The sequence below is a fragment of the Pholcus phalangioides genome, unplaced genomic scaffold (genome assembly GCF_987345545.1).
Source record: "Pholcus phalangioides strain wild (caught in Gottingen) unplaced genomic scaffold, Ppha-v1.0 ptg000022l_1, whole genome shotgun sequence".
NCBI lineage: Eukaryota > Metazoa > Arthropoda > Arachnida > Araneae > Pholcidae > Pholcus > Pholcus phalangioides.
The window spans coordinates 38,483,319-38,489,336 of record NW_028301615.1 but is presented as its reverse complement, the minus strand read 5'-3'; positions in this window follow the sequence as shown (position 1 = coordinate 38,489,336).

Genomic DNA, 6,018 nt, shown 5'->3' with positions numbered 1-6,018 from the left:
ATTGATGTGAAAATGACAGTTTTTACAACATTCTGTTCAATTCCTCTGGATCCGCGTTTTCCAAAGTGGGCGATGGAATGGTCCAGGGGGACGATAGAAGCTAGAAAAGTAAGAGGATTTTATGGGTTCACTAGAGTTGGGGGGTGATGAAACAAAAAGTTTGGGAAACTGCTTTAGATCAGTGATTCCCAACGTGGGCATTAACACCCCCTTGCTGGCGATGAAAAGTTCCAGGGGCGGCGGTGGAAGCAACAGGTATAACATAGGATCCTATGGGTTAGATTGCGTTAGGGGTGTTGAGAGAAAAATTTCTGAAGAAGGGGGCAATGGAACAAAAACGTTTGGGAAACTACTCTAGATCATCCTCTGCTGTGTTTTTTTGTCACCTGAATCCGTCATACATTCAGCAATAATTTCTGTATCAGTCAAGGGGTGCCACAAGTTTGTAGTGAATTGTCCATGTCCACAAAATTGGAAAATGAAATTTCAAGATTCAAGTCCCCAATTTATGAAATTACATTTTTAACACTGTTCTGAGAATCCTTTGAATTTGAATGAATCGTCAGATCTGATCCAGGTGGCATTGCAGTCCCTGGCCTCTTTCTGTGACGCAACCCATTCATTTTGTACAATTTTAACCCCCAATATGTTTATTAATTTGTGCACCTGTGCTATGAACATAAAAGCATACAGGCTCTTCCAGCAGAAAGGGTGGCAGCGATAGTCCGACCCAGAACTCGTCTATGCTAGTACATTTTTCTTAGTGAACTTCTCACCTGTAAATCGAAGTAGGCCTATCCCCCTATGATTGACAAGATCTATCATCACAGTGGGTTATCATACCATTACCTGTTTCATGTACAAGCTTTTGGTAGGAAGTTTGGATTATCTATATACAACTAATCAGCGATAAATATCTAACCACATGTTAGAAGAAGGGAAAAGAAAAAGTATGGTAGTTGGTTTTTTTTTGCAATTCTATTCTGCTCTTACATGTACATAGTAGAAATATATATTGTAAAGAAAGGAGGGAAAGAAAACACAGAACTTGTTTGCATTTATTGCGCAGGCATTTGGACATAATATTATGCCCATAAAAAGATTAAGCTATTGCTTTTTTTTTAATACAAGTTAGAATTTTTTGTGTTCTACATCATTTGGTTTTTAATCATGCACCTATTTTATTTTTCTGAAGTGCAATTTCCTCTAGTCATTTTATTTTGTAGCAAGTCATTAGTTTTCACACAGTTTGACCAAATTTGTCCTTGTGCCAAAAAAAATATCCAATACCATTGCAAATATTCTTTCCTATCAGTTTCTTTCACCTCTGGAAAAAAGATTTAGGCGAAAGACGGAATTTCCATGTTATCTTTCTGATATAGTCATAGTTTGGCCTTCAAGACAGATTTTTTCAAAAAATACTTTGAAATAGAGATGAAAATGCATCAATTTTATACAGTAAATGCAGGAATGTTTTTTTCTCCTCTCAGATATATTTTTTTCGAGAAATAGAGGTTTGATCATTTTTGTTGCACCACTGTCATTTTCTGCACATGAGGGCCAATTGAACCGGGACCTACAATTTATTGCCAATTCCATACTGCAGCCTTTTTTATACTCACCGTGGAACTCCCTGCAGCAGGTTTCCTGTGTCGGCTTCTGTTGTACCCCTGTGTGAGGAAAATTTCTTGACAAGGACAATCCATATCGAACTCGTGACACCTCTAAACATCCTTTGGTGGTACTTTAGGTGAGTGTCTTATCAACCTGGGCTACTGCGTCCAATAGAGGTTTGACTGTAGCTTCAGATCTGATTTTGCACATTCCAAAGATTTGTTTTCTCTGATCTGTGTGTTTTTATCCTAAAACTTTACACTAACTAATGTCTTTCTATTAGGCTTTTGGTTGGTACCATTCATAATATGAATCAAGCTCTGATTCTAAATTTTTGAAATGACCTCGGTTATTTTCTTAAAACTGTTTTGGAGACATTTTGTTTAAAAAAAAATCTGATACAGTAGAACTTGACTAATTTATTAATTGAGACCCGATTGAATTAACAAAAAAGTAAATAAATAAAACAAGTGGATAAAGAGCTAGAAGTCAATTTTTCTCTGTTAGTGGTCAAGTTTGTAGTAAAGGGAAGGCTATGAGGGAATTGCATCAATCATTTCTATAGCAAACATGCCTCTTGACAGAAATTTAAGTGTGGTTTTTGGAATTTGAAAAAAAAAAAATCCCCTAGGAAATAAATGAACAAGAAATTACAATACATTGAAATGTGACTAAAAAACGATGATCATGTATTAGCGGGGTAGTTATCACGCATGCGCTGTTTAAAACAAAGAACTCATGGAATATTCCAAAAATTTCGTGGAAAGTCTTCATAGACTTCAAACTGATACGTAGTTAGTAAAAAAAGATAGAATATTTTTTAATGTTCTCTTCCTTTTCTTGGCTGAAACATGCTGCGTAGTAATCTCAAATGGTAAATACGACCCATGTCTGCTATTGGTTCTAAGAACCATTAGATCAAAGCTTAAAACTGTTTTGACTTTGTTACAGTAATTTGTTTTCGTCGCATAAATCTGAATTACTGGAGTTCTCACTGAAGGTGGCTGCAGAGGAAGAGATACATGCAAATTTTCGTTCAACCATTTCTTTTTATAATGTGTTGCTTTGGAGACACTACCATAAACATCATAAGGAGAAAAAAAAACAGAACTATAAACCCTTGATGGACCCCTCACACCTACAGGTTACTGGTATCATCAGAATAAATGTCTTTTTTGGGGAAGAAATTGCATATTTATGTTAAGGGAAATATCTTTTATCAATGAGTAGATGTATAAATCCACTGAAGCTTCATTCGGGAAAAAAAAAAATGCTGAAAATGCTTGTGTGTGTGTGAAAGCATAATTAAAAAATAAGTGAAAAATTGTATATATGGTTGGATCATTGCTTTTTAAAATTTGACCAATAAATAGAAAAAAATAATTACAAAATACAGATCAACGAGGGGTAACTGATGAATTTTTCAAAGATATCGAGAGAAAGCGAGAGCCCAGTTTCAATAATGATGGTGACCAAAGTTTTTTTCAGCATCTTTTCTAAAATCATAAATAACACCAAAAATTTCTGTGAAAATGCTTCATAACCATCTTTGTTTTGTGAGAACTGTACAGTGATACCTTGGCTTACGAAGATTTTTTTAGTCATTTTTCTGCCTCTGCTAACATTTTTGTTGATATGGATGGACAGGCTAATATAAAACAGCCGTTTTGAAAGCTGAATTTGCACACCAATCATCATCAGAATTATTGTAGATCGACTCGTGTCCACTTCAGAATCTTTTACAGATGTACCATCACTTCTCTTTCTGAAAGTTTTGAATTTCATGTAAAATGAAAGGTTTAGTAAGAAAATGCATGTATTAAAAAAAAACATGTTTTGAGTGCACACGTTCTTTCAGTGCAAGACTCTTAGCATAAAATCGAACAGTCTGAACCAGGGGGGGTCTTCGCGTATATAGCCCTCTGAACTTCTTGCTGTAGCCTGACGGCCATTTTAGAAAATGGCTAAAACATTGAAGACAGACGATTAAGAGAGAAGAAATTGATTGCACCCGCAGTCCAGTGAGAGGAGGAGCACGAGGCCTGTACATTTTTTTTGGGGGGAGGGGGGAAGTTGGCATCTAAAACAAAATTCTGAAAAATGCATTCATGGGAAAAATAATTTCAGAATTAATGATAAAAGTTTCATAATTATTGTTGATGAAAAATATTTCCTGAATTATTGAAACTATTTTAAAATTATACTTTCAGAATGAAAGTTATTCTTTTGGACTTCCAGAATTACTGCAATAATTCATTCAATTGCAAATAATTGTAAATTAACTTAATTTCAGAACAATTAAAAGAAATGATTGATCAGAAATTTTTCCATAGAAAAAAAAAGGATTTCAGAATTTTTTAAAGGTAAAATTTCAGAATAAATGGTCTTCAATTACTGGGGGCTCCCGTTGACCCTTCTGTTATATAACACTAAAAATATGAATAATATACTTATAATTCTAAGTACCTCAAGTCTGCAATGTCTGAAAGGTTGAAAACCCCCTGACCTAAGCATTCCAGATGCTTATCTTTTCCACCTTCATGTATCAAAGACAGAAATGAACTGACCAAATTGTAAATGGATGGGGACACCCACGAACTCAGCTGGGTTGTGCGAACACCAGCCTTTAGCAGACTAAAGCCAGTGTTGGTTGTGAACATTGTGTAAAATAAAAAGATTTTTTTTTCAGTATCTCTAACCTTTCTGTAGATTTGCCTTTATCCAATTTTGAAGTTGTTCATTTTAGCCTTTTTAAAAGCGCTCCTTGGTGTTTTAGAAAACTTATCTTTAAATTTTGGGCAGACCCTGGAACAAATTAAATGATTTTTGCTTGATAGAATCCTATGGGAAGTCACATTTCAGCTAACAAACATGATTCCGGAATGAATTAACTTTGTTAGTTGAAGTATCACTGTATTCTACGCGCAGTGCAAGGATACAAGAACCGTTTTCTTCTTCCACAAACAGATTAGAAATATGTTACATATACTGGATGAAAGAACAAAGATGCTTATAGATAGGGCTGTCTTAACACAACAGCACATTCAGAAACTCTTAGTTCATAATGGCCCTTCACTGCTATTAACATCAATAATTATGACAGACTTTATTGCTTTGCCCACAGTCACAATACTGTTGAGATAGCTCTGCAGGGAGAGAGAGAGAGTGAGTTGTTGTTTCTCTCCACCCCCAAGCAGAATGTTTTGTATTGCTCTGTAACAAGCCCTCAGCTGACTGAAAATGGTCTGCGGTACAAATTCCCACAATGGTGAAAATCACAATCTTTAAATTTAATTGAAAATTTTCAAAATGTGGGGTTTCTGGTAACCCCTAGATAAAAGCAATGATAAAAAGTGTTAAAGTGGGATTGACAAGATTTTTTGTCTTCATGAGTCTCTTATTTTAACACTGACAAGCCCAGGTACTTTGTAAAGTTGATTTCCCAATAGAACACTTCGTGAAAACACGTGTCCCTTGTGAAAATCGAAGTAAGTCTACTTCATTAAAAAAGAATGCAGCATTTTGAAGGGGGGTTCATTGATTTCTGCTGTGCTACTTGAAGGATTAACTAACACTATTTTTTCTTTTGACTCATTATGTTAAAATATGTTAATTAAACTAATTAATGAGCCACCTGTTGCTCGATCAAACAACCAGGATGACACAAAACTTGGAAGGGCAGGAAACGATTCCATGGAGAAAAAAAAATTCTAGTTCCAGAAGCCGTAGATATTGTAAAATGTGCAGCTGTTTTAGTCTATGTGGCTAAGAATTTCCATGAGTTCAACTCATGCCTAAGTAAGCAATAGCATCGCCTGTAATTTAGGCTCTATATACATTATGCAGACCAGCTCAGTTGGAAATGTGCCTCATGTTACCACTCCTTGTGAGTTTATAAACCTGCACAACCTATGTAAAGGCCCTGTATCAATTAAAGCTGGTCACCCACTGGAAGCTACTACAAGCGAAAACAAGTCATAGGTATGTGTAAGACTACTATAATTGTCTTTGGCATATGCAAGACTTATTCTGCAACTTGTTTTCACCCATTCTAGCTGCCAATGGACGACTAGCCTAATGTATGATGTATGATTCAGAAGTTTGAAAGAACAGACTTTCTTACAGTTCGGTCTTAGCAGAGGATGGAAACCGCCACCAGAACAGACAACTACAGATGTTTCGACTATGACCGTCGACACCATGCAAGAAACCATCGACTGGGAATATTGAAAGACAGGCCCGTAACTAGGCTGGAGTAACTGGAGGCTGAATAGGACCACACGCAAACCCTCCCTTTTCTCCTATAACCATCTGGGGGGGGGGGGGGCAGGTTATGGCCCTGTTTACAGACAATATGAAGTATGCCCTACGAGAACGGCAGCCACATTGGAGGTGTTTGATATC